The sequence below is a fragment of the Leptonotus elevatus genome, chromosome 6, assembly GCF_054856555.1.
Source record: "Leptonotus elevatus isolate MCC_2025b chromosome 6, RoL_Lele_1.0, whole genome shotgun sequence".
In the NCBI taxonomy this organism is placed as follows: Eukaryota; Metazoa; Chordata; class Actinopteri; order Syngnathiformes; family Syngnathidae; genus Leptonotus; species Leptonotus elevatus.
Genome location: NC_141244.1, coordinates 19,500,219 through 19,515,857, shown reverse-complemented (window position 1 = coordinate 19,515,857; position 15,639 = coordinate 19,500,219). Strand labels below are relative to the sequence as shown.

The following is a 15,639-nucleotide window of genomic DNA, read 5'->3' as shown; positions in this document are numbered from 1 at the left end:
TTTGAACCCAATTATTCCCTTTGTTCATGTCATGTCCTCTAACAGCTGTCATTTTTTTTTTAAAGATTTGAGGCCAACCTGGGTTCAAACAAGCTCGGCAGGCTTTACGTTCTTGAAAAACAACCGCACAAGAAACTAAGATAACATCAGTTATTATTATTCCATTGCACATAACTTTGATTCACACTTTGTTTTTGTTTTTTTTGTCATATTAACTTGTGTTTATTAATCATACTTCAGTAATTGTAAAATATTAAACCTTTATTTTTACTATTCCTCTCTGGCTCATTTGAATGACATTTTATTTTATTTTTTATTTGTCAAGTTTTATATATTGAAAGGTAATTCGATTTATTTAAAAAAAGATTTTACTATTAAACAAAGATGAACATTTACTACCACCAAAATTAATACATTTATTGAAAATTAAAAAGAGAGAGAGAGTACAAAAGTACCGAAAATTGGTACCATTGAGTACCGGTATCGATTCCCAGGAACCGAGTTACAGTTACAGTACCGGTTCAAATGTGAAACATAGTTAAGTGTTCAGTAAGTTACAAACTCTAATGGAAGTACATTTAAAGTGTTTTTCATGTTCAGTGCCTTTATTTTAGCTTAAACCATAAGACCAAAACATTTATGTACAATAAATCTGGTGGAGTTTTTTTTTTATTGTAATACAGATTAATTTATTAAAGGGGAAGATAAAACTATTAACTCATTCACTGCCATTGACGGCTATAAATGTCAAAAATTCATTTGAACAATTTCTATTAATTTAGCATTTTTTTCCACCCTTGCTAACAAGAGTATAAAAACCTTGGGATTTTTTTTTTGTAAATTTAGAACAGACATTCAATTTATGATTAATCGTTAGTTAACTAGTGAAGTCATGTGATTAATTACAATTTTAAAAAAATGTATCGCCTGACGGGCCTAATTAAAAAATAGACATATTAAAAACAAGGGGCATTTAATCGTAATTAATCGCATGATAATTTTATATGTTATAAATGTACAATAAAAAAATATAGGTTTTCATAAAACATTTAATGAAATGGAAAAAAAAATTTAACTAATAGAAATAGTTTGCATGAATTTTTGACGTCTATAGTCGTCAATGGCAGTAAATGAGTTAAATAACTTTTAAATCGCAATTTCAATATTGAGGAAAAAAATGTTGATAATTTTTTGATATATTGAAAATATGGATGCTATTGATGAAAGAAGATCCGGAGAGTGAAAGATGATGAAGGGCCTCGTCAATATCGACATCTGAGATTGACCACCAATTTCAGGATGCGAGCAAGCGGCACAATGCGGACCCCGGCCAAAACCCACCGCCGCCTCCGTGCCATCTCAAGGCCCAGACACACACACACACACACGCACACACACACTCTCGCACAGACAGATGAAGGCAGCTATCGCCATGGGAACGAGCCCCTCGCCGACTGTCGGCTTCTCAGAAGAAGAATAGGCAGCAATCTCTCTCGGCCTCTCCCTTCTTTCATTGTCACTTTCTCTCTTTCTGCCTCTCTTCAGGACCACCACCTTTTCCTCTTCCCTCCCCTTCCTCCCCCGCTTCCCAGCTCCTCTCGCAAGCCTTGGGCAGTCATGAGTTTGATTTCGCCGCATAATCCGTCCACGCCGGGATTTGTTGAGGCAAAAAAAAAAAGAAGAAAAAATCGCAGCCATACGTTTGCAAAGCAGCCCGCAGGACGTCTGAAAGCTCGCAAACACGAAGGCATTCAAAGTCGTGTTTGGAGAGGAAGAAGTAAGAGGGGGAAAAAATGACATGTCATGCTTGCATGGTCATCATTTCTGTATGAAAATTTGAAATACAATCGTGGTGTTTGCAACAAATGTGGAAAAATTGTTAAACACTTGGATTGGGGTATCTTCCTGATCTACGGCGTCTCAGGTGTGCTTTGTGGAGCACTTGGCGAAATCATATTGTATCATATTAGAGTGAATTACATTTGTGCCTTGAGATAAGAGTTTAATGTGTTCCAAGTCCATGCTTGTGAATGAAAACACTCAAGTTTGTGCAGTAATGCAAAAGCAAAATCAATTTCTACGTCAATCGATGGGATATTTAAAAAATATAATTTTTTTTAAATAGAACACATTCAACTTAACGATATTCGAAAATTTGAGTGAATCGTACCTCATTATTGGGATTAATCGTTTTGCAGAACATAGTAATTAGACTTTAGACGATCATGATTTTGAAGGCCATCACCGATTACCAATCACAGAGTTTCAAAAAAATAATAACTGATCATCGATCCGATCAAAAGATGGACAAATCTATCTAATCTACTGTATTTCAAACCCTTGTTTATTTATTTTTACTGTACACTGCAGTCAAAACCCGTTATTGGATTGGAAGGCCCCGCCGACGAATAGCCAAAATTTGCATAATTGGTGCCCAGTGAAATGCATTGGGGGGAAAACAAAATAAAATAAACCCTAAAAATTGTCCCAAAAACGCTGATAAATATTCAATACACACAAATGGGAGGGGGAAAAAAATAATAATAATTAAAAATTATGGTAAATGATGATGTCTTACTTTGCAAATCCAATCCATAACGTCGTTACTCGATCGGCAAACTATGGCATTACAACCGATCACCAATTTTGCACTAAACACAAAATATCTCCCTGATCCAGCCAATCAGATCTGCGTAAAGTCTCATTATGGCTGAAGCATTCCCACATATGTTATTGTGATTTTCTATTTTTTGTCGCACAATTTAACGTTAAATATCAATTTTTCCCCATTCGTTTTCAATGGGAATGACATTGAACCTTTCCCCGCTTTCCACTCCAGCTTCCATACGTACAACTGATCATCATTGCCAGCTCTCTGATACTGCTCACTGTGCTCAGTGGCGCATTTGATAAAGGGCATTGTCCAGTAAACAGGAGGTCGCGGGTTCGAATTCCACCTTAAACTATACATTGCAAATATATCCATGGCAATTATGTTAAGGGTTATACATGTATACCAACTGGCTATCATAGTTCCAATTTTCCATCTAAATGAATGGAGGGTACTGCATGCCTAGGTGGCGCTATTGAGTGATTTTCTTTAAATTTTTGCATTTTTCCATTGTATATCATTAGTTCCAATTTTTCCATCTGAATGAATGGAGGGTACTTTCAGATAACACTTTTCCATATAAATTTCAACTTGCTTCAAAAATTCACACTACAATTAATACTTTGTAATTTATCTTTCAACTTAGCATTCAGCTATTAGCATTCATCTTTCAGCATTCCCACGCAATTTCTGCAGAAAGTGCACTTAGTTGTATTTGGAGTCAATCAAAATGGTTTTGAAATTGCAACGAAACATATCAAATTACTTTGCACTGTAATAGGAGCGGATCGATTTGGAGCGGATCAATATGGCATTGCAATGATTTATAATGCAGTGTATTTTAGTTGGGGGGGGGGGTCCAATCTTATCACACCTGCATTGGCGATGATGCTATCACATTAACTGGAGTGAATCAGATCCCATCTTGACGAGCTCTCCATATATGGTCGCATTATTATCGACTTTTATATCATATCGGGCCCTGCCCTGGTGTCTCAAAAATGGCAAACGTTACACATAAGGAAGGGATCTCCAACCAGGCCCATTAATTCATGAAAAAAAATAATAAACTAGCCCGAAGCTGACGTCGTTAGACCTTTAGCCGTTTATCGACATGTGCACATTACGCAATCAATAAGCGCTGCAATTTTCCTACGCAGTCGTTACAAGACAAATCAGTGATCCTTGCATGACTATAATGACAACTCCGTGTCGGAGCGTGTTTGTTGTCCGACAGTGATTATACATTTCATAGACGGATGGATGCATGAAGTCTTTGAGGGCGGGAGGGGGACATCAATAAAAAGTGAAGCCTCAAATATGAGCTTTCTTTTTTGCAGCAGCAAGAGGAAAAAATAAAAGAAAAAAGAGACCGCAATGAAGATGACACTGCTCGAGATGAAAACGGCAGAGCTCATCGAGAGACAGGTCGCTCAGCGTGTTGTCTGACTGGTCACGTGGTCCAAAACGAAACACACCAATTTAACGCCAGTGGAACGGAAGATTCGTACTGTTTGAATCCACAGGGGCTTAAGTAAAGGGAAGTAAGGCTATGATGACACCTGTGGCAACAATAAACCTGCCATCTTTCAAATTAGGGTTCCAGGCCAGGGTTAGGGTTTCGAAATTGTGTTTGAAGACAAAGTTAGTATTTCAAACAAAGATTAGGGTTTCGAGACAGAGTTGCAGTTTCTAATTAGATTTGAAGGCAATTTTAAACATTGATTGTTGGGGTTTCCAATTAAGGTTTGAAGACAGTTCCAAACGAAGGTTACGGTTTCAAATTGGGGTTTCAAACTAGAATTAGGGTTTGTAATTGGGATTTGAAGCCAGTTTTAGAATTTCAAACGTGATAGGGTTTTCAATAAAGGTTAGTAGACAGGGACAAGTTTCAAACAAACATTACGGTTTCAAATTGGGGTTTCTTAATTTGAAATTTCCCAATCCTAATTTAGAGTTACGGTTTCAAATTAGGATTTGAAGCCAATTTTCAAATTCAATTTCAAGTTAAGGTTTGACAAAGGTTACTATGTTAACTTAGTGCTTCAAACCAAAGATAGGGTTTTAAATTAGGGTTTAAATGCAATGTTAGAATTGGAAACCAGGGATTTAAACAAGTGTTATGATTTTAAGTTAAAAACGTCTGAAGTTAGAGTCAAATGTTTCAAAGTAGGCTTTCGGATTAGTGTCGATTTAGTGTTAAAGTGTCAGCCTGGGTTAAGGTTTCAAATGAGAGTTTAGCCCAGGTTAGCATTTAGGTTTCAAATTTCAATTAGCACTTAACTCAAATGTCAGAATTGTAAACAAGGTTTTCCTTTTTTCCTTTTTTTTTTTTAAACTCTTTGAACCCTAGGTTAGGGTTTCAAGTGCTACCCCTTAAGCATGGTCTTCTTCTGGTCCAAATAAATGAGCCTGTAACTAAATCTAAACTATAGACTAAACCAAATAAAAATAAAATAGTTCCTGCTGTAGGAATACGCTGTTCGTCCAAAAGTTGCTGTTTTTGTGTTTACGTTGCTGCGCTTTGAAAGCTCCTCAACTCCTCCTCCTCGTTTGTCTTTTGGTGAGAAGAAACCATTTGAGTCAGCAGACATTTTACCTTAATGACATTCAACAGCCCACACGGGAGGCACAAACACGCGACCGTCAAGTCGTTAAAGCAACAATGACACACGGCGGGAAAACAGCCAATCAAAGGACGTGTCCACGTTGCCAAATGACGTGCCGGCGTCCACTCGTACCCGCGTCACAGTCTGCGTTAATGATGTTTGCAAAGCGGGAAGTGTGCCTCCCCAGGGGGCGCTGCTGAGTCGCGAGTCTAAACATGTGCTCAGCTAGCGACTTAGCTATGCATGTGTTGTCGTTGTAAAGGCTGGAGAGATGCTGTGGGATTTTATTTTATTTTTTTCATTTGTGAGCGGATGTTGGACCGAACAGAGCGAAAGAGACTTGCCAAACCTGTCTTAGAAACACTCATTTGGAACCTTAACTCAGGCTTAAAATGTCATTTGAAACCCCAACATTGGCTTAAAACCCTAATTAGAAAGCCGAACCCCTTCTTAAAACACAAACTCCATCTTAAAACCCTGATCTGAGGCCTTACCCTGAAACCTTAATGAAACGCTGTTTTGAAAACTTGACCTTTATTTAAAACACTAACCCAGGCATCAAACCTTTAATTTAAAACCCTAAGATTGGCTTCAAACCCAATCAAGAGACCCTCGCCCTGTCGTGAAAACAAACTTCTTCTCGCCCGACCCAGGCTATATTGAATACTAATTAGAAAGCCTAACTCTCTTTTTCAAACTTTAACTCGGGCTTAAAACCTTAATTTGAAACCCTTCAAACCCTGATTAAAGTCCAAACTTGAAATCATGAAAACCTTATTTAAAACCCTTTCAAACCCCAACTCTATCTTAAGATCCTCATTTGAAATATTAACCCTGTCTTGAAACGGTAACCTTTGTTCAAAGAACTAACCCAGGCTTTTAAACCTCAATTTTAGCTTCAAACCCAAATAAGTAGCCGTGGCCGTAACCATGTTGTGAAACCATAAACATCATTCTCCACCGCTGTCCACAGTTAAAGATTCTTCACTGTCATTCAAGTGTCAACAAATGAATATGAACCCCGTTGAGACTGCTTGTCGAGGATTAAATACTATCACGGAAAAAATCCAAAGAAGAATCAAAATGCACTTGCAGACTTAAGCCTTTGACGCTGGCTGAAGTGAGGTTTCACGCCATGTCACGCCTGACCGGCGAGGCGAACATCTGGCGCACAGAACGCGGAAGAAGCAAAGGAAGGAAAACACAACTTTACACTTTTTTTTTTTTAAAGCATTAGTGCGGCCATGAGTTGAACTTTGACCTCTTTCCTGCGGCTCGGTGGCATGGCTGCAGCGTGATGCAACGCCAATCGCTTCCACATTTACAACTGCGCGTGCGTGTGTGTACACGCTTACTGTGTGTGTGTACCAACAGTGTAAAGTTAACTCCACAGGCCACCAGCTGGAACTAATTATCTGCACTCTCACTCTCGCACAAACGCACACTGAGACGCAAACACACACACACACGCCTTTTCCTCTCTCGTGCCCCCTTACTTCCTCCTCACTGACATCCCTCAGCTTGTTTTTCCCCTTTAAGCTGCCATCGCGTACCTCACCATGCGATATTATGCCCATATTTGGAGTACAATGTCAGGACAATGCGGTGATTGCGCAATACAGATGAAGAAGACTTTCACAACTACTGCAAGCGACTCAGCAAGATGCAGCAATAAGAGTCGGTTTGCGCAGAGCATAAAGAATATATGCTGACTTGTGTTAGCATTAAGCTAGTGGAAATCAAAGTTCTGTGGTGTCAAATACACAAGCCTTTTGTTTATGTTTTCTTTGACAGTCAATTTCAACTGGGAGTGGCATTTTGCCATTGATGGTCACACCCACCTAAGTGGGGGTAAAAAAAAATGTTTGACCCATCCCTTGAGGAGGTGAGCAGCAGCGGGAGCCGTGCTCGGGAATAATTTGGTGATCTAACCCCGCAATTCCAAACAATAATGCTGAGTGTCAAGCAGGAAGGCAAATGGGCCCCATTTTTATAGTATTTGGTGTGACCCGGCCAGGGATTGAACCCGCAACCTCCCAGTCTCAGACACTCTACCATAAAGACCACTGAGCTGGTCACGCCTGGTGATCAATCTAGACACACGTTTCCATTTTCAAACGACATTATAGTAATCACATAATAATTAATAAATACAATTTGAATACAATAAATATATTTCCAAGTGATCTATCGAGACTTACTTTATTGTAAGTTACCAATTTTATTGGTTGTTTGGCTAACCAATAAAATGTATATGCCCTTAACCACCCGGAATGGCCAATGTCTGACCAATCTATTGGTTAATCAAGCCAATATGATCTTAACCTACTAGATTGGTAGTTTTTCTTTTAACCAATCCATTTTTGGAGTGTCAATAACGATGCAACAACACAAAATAGGGCATAAAACACGATGAAAACTACTCAAAAAAGTTTATAAAACGCACTTTTCTTCCATATTGTGTTGCAAAATACCATCGATGACAGCTTGTTACAAAGTCAAACTTCGTCATTTACAGACACAGAAACGAACACGACCGTTTTGTTACCTGGTTAATACATCCAGCACGTACGCACGCCTGAGCGGTTAACACGCGTGCGTGGTGATTGGCCGATCCAGGTGTAACGGACGCGCGTGATTGGCACTCCCCGTACCGGCCGGATAAAGTCACGTGACGTCGGCGTGAGCGCGCGTGCGCCAAACTTGTTCACGCGTGTCACGGCCAAAACACGAAACTGTCAACTTTGCGGACAGAGCGACAAATCGCACTCACAATTGCGTTTATTTTCATCAGAAAAACAGACAAATGATGACATATTCGGAGGGAATGTATGCCGAGAAGCCCGTGAGCGAACTTACCTCTCGCTGTGGATCAAAGTAGAGCGAGCGCGAGCGTCACGCGGAGCGAAGCATCCCACGCGTGGACGACTTGGGGCCGGGTTAAGTCGGTGTCGGGTCCGAGCTCTCCTCCGTGGCCGAACACAGTCCTCCAGAAGCGGGGTGAAGAGGCACCAAGTCCCCGTTTGGTGCGCGCGGATGTTCTGCCAGCTCAGGGAAACCACATCCTGTCACATTATTCACCAACTCCTCCTCCTCCTCCTCCTTATTGTTGTTATTCTTCCTCCCAGTACGCGCGAGTGCGCCCGCTCGAGTGTGTGCGTGCGCGTTCACGTGATCGTCTGGATGCGCGTGTTGTGACCCGGCAGCCTCGAGTCGACGTCTGCCGCGCAGCTTCCACTCGACTGGCTAGAATCCATCTGAGGAGAGGCGAAGGAAAGGGAGGGGTGGGATTTAATGGAGGGGGGTTGACTGGGAAATACCAGAGTTGAAGGGAGGAAGGGGGCATGTTTTGGGGAGGGGGAGATTGACTCAAGGCAGATCTTTATTTAATTCTACCTTTCATTCACACCATCCTTGTTCATTTCATTCTATCCTTCCTTTAAACCTTACAATCCATCATACCATCATCCATTCAGCAGCCACTCATCCTCCATTTTGCCTTCCCTATTCCTTTGTGCAACCCTTAAAACTGCTGGGTCAAAATTAACCCAATTTTGGTTTAAAATAAATAAATTGGACCGACCGGTCTCCCAAGTCCTCGAGAACCCTTATCAGCCTGGTTTCTGTGTTTCCCCCCTCCAACACACCTGAATCAAATGATCAGGAATAAGTCAACTCAGCAATGTGTTCAAAAGAAAGTGTTTTTGCTTTATTCTGGTTTCATTAGGTAGTATTTTTGCACCTGTGACAGTTTGAAAACATTGCTGATAGACTAATAGATACGATTTAATAGATACAGTAGCAGCTCGATGGTTTGCTTGATTGACTGACAATGTAGTTATGATAGACAGCGACAGTAACCTTTGATGATAACCAACTAGCTAGATATGATAAAGTAGCATTTTACATTTTTAAACTGGGGTTTCCACTACAGCAGCAACTTCACATTCTAGATCCAGAACAAGAGCCGTAGCAAAGGCCCTTCCTTTACAATAAGGTCATTCTCACTTTAGGTTGAGTTACTCAAGGTGGAAGTCATTTATTTGAGATATTAACTTACTTGGGTTAAGGTGCTTTCCTCTATTTTCTGTCATGCACAGGAAACGAGTCGCTCGCTGTAACGGAACTTCTTTTTTGTAGCGAGGCGGCAGCGCCCCCTCGTGTCAAATGTGGGAAAAACAGCCACCCGTGAAACTAGCTTTTCACATCACAAAACAGTAAACACAAAACTCGCCTTTAGTCACATTTCCTTGCCACCTTGTTGTAGTTTTTCAGCAAAACGTTACATGAACATACTCATATTACCTTTATCTACATAATTGAGTGGACATGTCATTTTTTGGTGCACTGTACTGCTTAGCTGTTTAGCTACACCAGAGCATGTGATGTTGTTACCTAGCTCCCAAATCCATAGACGACTGTAAAGTCAAATTTCTTGACTTAATTTTACTACTACAATTGTTTTTAACCCACTTCATTCATCTGCATATTAACTCATAAACTGCCATTTACTTTTTTCCACTTTTGTTAACAAGAGTATGAAAACCTAGAAAAAAAATATTGCACATTTAGAACAGATATAAAATTTGTGATTAATCGTGAGTTAACTATTGAAGTCATGCGATTAATTAAAGTTTTTTAAATTAATCGTCTGACGCCCCTAATTTTTTAATAATCTATTTTTTCTTCTTTTTTTAATCAGGCGATTACAATTTTAATTGTAATTAATCACATGACTTCACTAGTTAACTCAAGAGTAATCACAAATGTTATATCTGTTCTAAATGTACAATCCATTTTTTTCTAGGTTTTCATACTCTTGTTAACAAAAGTGGGAAAAAAATGTGAAACTAATAGAAATAGTTCAAACAAATTTTTGACGTCTGTAGCAGTCAATGGCAGTGAGTGAGTTAAAACACTTAAAAATAAAAATTTAACATTGAATTACAGTTCTAAGCTACTTGGACCATCACTTCCAGATAAGATATAAAATAAGATCCTTTGTGCATGCATACTATTTCTGCCTGGAATAGAGCATGTCAGGCTGTGTGCATTACATTGTAACCCCCCCTCCCCTCCCGCACCCGCCAAACAAAAGAAGATAAGTGAAATTTCCTTCTTTTTTTTCCCCGCCCACACATTATTTTCAGATTGCTCGCTTGGTGCATTAAGCTGTCAGTTTCCATGCGACTGTTGATGATTACTTGAAGGCTGATATTACTTCAAATATCTTGGATCTTACCTCATGTGCCCTCCTTCCTTTATGATTAAAAGCAACCGTGGAAGGTGTTCAAATCACCCCATCCGAACTTTGCATTGTCTTCTAGTGGTGTGCCATACTTCAATGTTAGGTATCGATCCGATACTAAGTACAGTGACCCCCAGCTATATTGCAGGTCAACATGCTGGGCAGCTCTGAGGTCTACTCTAAGAGGTACAGGAGAAGAAGAGGCAGAGAAGGATCCCAACTAAGCTCCTGTAATGATTGTCCTCACAGAAGAGAGGTCGAAAATGTGTATCGTGAGTATCGTTGTAAGATTTGTTTGTATCCATGTGTGTTTATGTATAGCATTAGCATTGTGCCCCAAGAGATAAAAAAAAAAAAAAAACTGCCCTCGCACAAAGCTTCTTTTTTACATTGTCAGCTTGTTAAAAAGAAAGATGTGAAAGTCTGCCCTCAATATTTCAATAGATGAGATGAGATGAATTTGGGACATTCTCTGCCTCGTCTTCTCAATTTTAATTACGCTGCATCTCTTCCAGTAGTATTCAAAGCTGCCCAGCATGTTGTGGCACAATGTGGTACTACACTGAAGGCACACAACTTTACAAAAATACTTTATTATATATTGTGGATTTATTAAAAATTCCAGCATCTAATACAAGGATCAGGTGCGTCTTCATCATCCGGTAAGGACTAATCCAGGGGCCTGCAACCTGCGGCTCTGGAGCAACATGTGGCTCCTTAGTCCCTCTCCTGTGGCTCTGTGGATCTCTCTCTAAAAAAAAAAAAATTGTGGAAATTAATATATATTTTTTCTACATATTTATTTTGATTTTTTTTAGATAAATATTCTTAAAATTAATTAATGAACAAATTAAAATGATTAAATAAATATTTTAATATTGTCAGTGTCCAAATTTTTAAGTTGTCAGAAAAAGAAAGATCAAAATAAAAATAAAAAAGCCTAAATATGTCCAAAAAGGAAGAGGAAAAGCAGGATTTTAACATAAAATGTCCATGAAATTGCCAAAAATGCCAGAGAATTGAATTAAAAAGGCAGAAAAGAAAACATTCAAAAGGTAACCATAAAATGTACAAAAACAAAAGTCTTAAAGCAGAAAATTACCATAAAATGTCTTTGGAATTGACAAAAAAGTCAGATATTTAAAAAAAAAAAATTTAAGACAAGGCCGAAAAGAAACGTTCAAGAAGTAACTATAAAATGTACAAAAAAAACAAAAGAAAAAAAATCCCAGAAGTTATCATAAAATGTCTACAAAATTGCCCAAAAAGTCAAAATATTGATTAAAAAAAAGAATTTTAAGCAGAAAAAATGTCCAAATAGTTATAAAATGTCCAAAAACAAAAGAAGAAATCCCCCAAATTACCATATAATGTCCACAAAATTGCCAAAAATGTCCTAAAATTGATAGCAAAATAATAATAATAAGAAGAAGAAGAAGAAGAAGAGAGGCCTTTAATTACCATATGTAATATGTATATAATTTTGAATTTTTATATAACTTGACAGAAAGGCAGAAAAGTCTCAAATGAAAAAACAAAAACGAAAAAACAAACGGAAGTTAAAAGGCAGAATTGGATGCTTTCTATTTTTCTGGTATGGTGCAGTCAATACATTAGACTAACACACTGTTTAGTTCATCACAATTTTCAAATGTTTTGCGGCTCCAGACAGATTGTTTGTTATTTATTTGGCCTAAAATGGCTCTTTCGACAGTAAAGCTTGCTGACCCCCTGGACTAATCCATCCAAAGGGGATTATTGGCAACTTTTATTAGCTGTGATGTTTTTTTAAATTTGCATTCACCTGGCAAGTTCTCTGTATAAATAGATGATACATTAGCTGGACAACTGCTTTAAGCATTCCATCATATTTTATGTTGATGTGTCTGGTTTCGATTAGCCAGTGTATCGTGTGAGACGAAATACTTCCCTAATCCGAAACATGTTTTTGTTTTGTTTTTGTATTAGATGAATGGTATTTCTATTCATTTCAACGAGGGAAGATGGTTTTAGAAATGACTATTATGAGCGTGATAATTCAAGGTAACAACATTTTCCTGACACTTTTATTGAATTCAATCCATCAGAGAGTTGAATGAAATTGATCTAACTTTCCCACGACTTCAAACCACAGTCAGGTAAATCGCCCTTTATCATCCATTTTCAGTTGTGTTGTTGAACTTTTTCTTAATCCCGCCAGGATTCGGAGATTTGCCATAATCAAATTTTCCCATTTCCTTTTGTCTCGTTTGTGAGCCATTAGATGTCTCAAGGTGGATATAGAGAGTAAATGTCACTCGTAATCATGTCTGCGATGCGTTTGTGTAGACGCCTGCACAAACAACAAGGCCATACAGCAGGAGGTCGCCACCCGCCATAACAACTTGAGGCGAGCGGTTTGATCCGCGGCGTCAGACACGCTGAACATGGTCTGTACCTCATCCTGTTCTTTAAAAACATGCACACAATAATAAAATAAAAAATGTTGACACGTATATAAGTTTTTTATTAAAATTTGAAAACACAAGATTAAATATTACATGAAAAAACAAATGATCAATATTATGGTCAGTCAACGTGTATTTTTTTTTTTTTTTTTTAATAATCACAGTTTAAATGGCAGCACTGTTGCACCTGGGCGTCATGGTAATAAAATCTAGATTTACAGTAGTATTAGCAACATATGAGGGCCTGATGAGGGCTGGCTTACTGGCATGAGCTGAGTCCGCTCCTCAAAACAGGCCAATTTTATCAAGACAAAAATAGGGTGTAAATTGTCATTCTTGTCCCTGGAGGTAATTTCACTAAAACATTTTACAGGCACCTGTGGATTATTTTATTTTGTGAGGACCACCACAAATGCATCCAACTTTACATTATGGCAAATAAAATGAAATAAATATTCTTAATTATTCATTATAATTACCAATTGCGTGTGCAGTAAAAAAAAAACAAAAAAAAAGTCCCATGATGGCTGTTCGACCCTGGAATGGAGTATTATTATTATTATTATTATTATCATTCATTAATTATGTATTTAGAAATAATTTCAGTTAAAATAAGGAAATTAAGAAATATAAAGAGAATAATAAATATTTTTAAATAATAAATAGTTAAAATTGGGTTCCTAGTTCTTACATTGTATTCATTCCTTATAATTCAGAATTAAACATCACAAATAGTTTGAATTAGGATATAAGGATATTAAATTGAAATGATCAGGATCAAAATAAATATTGATAAAATAGTAATTAAGGTTTTTTAAGGACAAAAGTTTGTGGCTCCTCAATTTGATTTGCTGTACATACTTTTTATTTTATTTTATTAATGTATTAAATATTGAAAAGGTGGTTCAGATAATGGATGGATGGATGAAAATTCATCCCAAATAAAATAATTTAAGGAAATTAAAGTCAAAATTATAACGATTATAATAGATATGAATGAAATAATGATTAAAATGAATAAAATACATTGGAGGACTAGGGTTCATAGCTCAACGTACTTTACTGTTTAAAAATATTGATTAATTAAATATTAAAACAATTTTAATTAAAATACGGAAATTACATTATATCAAAGTTGTAATAGTAGGCTATTAACTAAATAATAATTTGGATTAACAAAAAAATTATTTTTAATGGAGGATCAGGGTTCCTAGTGTCTCTAGGAAGGAGGAATTTTCTATTTCCCAGAAAACAAAATCTATTTCCTATTTTGTAATTCATGAATTCATTAAATAGCCAATGGAATTAATTAAAAAATAACTTTTTGTTCGGAAACGATGAGAATTACATTCTATGGGGACATTATTTTTGCCGTAAATCCATAGCATTTGACATACATTATGCTCAAATCTGAGTTCGATCATGTCAATAACACTCGGTGACCGACAGATGGCGGTGTTGTATAAACCCCTAAAGCCCTTCTTCTCTACCGACAGTATGCACGTATAGTACAACGTTTATTTGGTTTGTTGTGAACCCATGGGCCAGTCGCCTTGTGATGAGACAATGAGAAATGCATTGATATCCGGGCTGTCATGTTATTTTCATCATCGCTACATTGCTGAGCATTGCTGCTTTTGAGACCTGAGACAATGTTTTGGATGCCAGTTATGCTTTTGAGTTATGTCATTTCTCCTCACGTTTTGTGACACCACACAAAACAAGCCAAAGAAAAAAAAAACACATTTTTTTCATCAGAACTCCTGATGAAATTTGAATCCTTGCAGGCTTGCAGGAGTACCTATTGTGAAGAGCTAAGGTGTTAATCTATTAATTAGAAGTTGTTTCAGTCATAAATCCTCCCCCCAAAATAGGCAATTGAAAATAATTTTTTGGGGCAAATTGTTACATAGTGCATCTTTAAGATTTCAACAGCTTGTATCACCATGAAAAGCAAAGCAAAAAAAAAAAGGTCTACTGTATTTGCTTGACTACTAATAATTTATGTTTAAATTTGATGCTAGTGTATTGATACCATTGACAACAATATTTTGTCACACTCAACGTGTTTTTTTTTCAAAATGTATGTTTTACACGGACTATTACATTGTATGCTGCCATGACACGTGACGATTATCTGGGAAGAAAATTGAATAAATGAAATAAAAGTATATATACTTCGATGGGAATTTTTCAAGATAAAAGCCGTTGTTCAGTCTATTGTTCTTCATCTAATTATAATGCCGTTCACTGAATCTCTTACAGTACAGTAGAAAAAACTTTTGTCGTTTCTTGTATTATTGCTTGTTCTTTTAATGGCATTTCCATTCATGGCAATGAACAAATATGGTTTGAGAGGCGAGAGTTTAAGTTACAAGCGTGGATTTAAATTTTAAAAAGAAAACAATTGCAACAATTAACAATGAGCTTTGATTGACAGCACATCCTGTTTTTGCCCGGCGCGCGTTCACGAGGCGACGCAACTTGCGTGCGCGTGCGTGTGTGAGCGAACGGATGAATTGCTGTAGTTGCGGTTCGAGCGTCCAATGGCAGCTTGTACATTTCTCGGACACCGAGTCAATTAAAGCCCCCCTCCTCTGATGGTGGTGGGCTCGCTTGTTTTTGAAGGGGGCTTCTTTTCAAGCGCATACAAGTTGTCAAGTAAATTAGCTAACTCTCTAGCTAGCTGGCTAGCTAGCTGGCTAGCTAACAGGAGCCGCAGCA

The 15,639-nt window shown here is 37.7% G+C and overlaps 1 protein-coding gene across 3 annotated transcripts in view; it reads right to left on the bottom strand.

Annotated features, from left to right (window-relative positions):
- rftn1b (raftlin, lipid raft linker 1b) overlaps window positions 1-9,342 on the bottom strand; it is a 79,184-nt gene extending 69,842 nt beyond the window's left edge. For 2 of the 3 annotated variants that reach the window (XM_086078272.1, XM_086078275.1), the window contains exons 1-2: window positions 9,281-9,342; window positions 8,080-8,477 (exon numbers count right to left, since the gene is read on the bottom strand). The gene's annotated coding sequence lies outside the window, so the exon portion shown is untranslated. Of the gene's footprint in view, window positions 1-8,079; window positions 8,478-8,803; window positions 8,868-9,280 lie in introns of all 3 variants that reach the window. The other variant, XM_086078274.1, reaches the window with a different exon arrangement.
- Window positions 9,343-15,639: the final 6,297 nt, after the last annotated feature.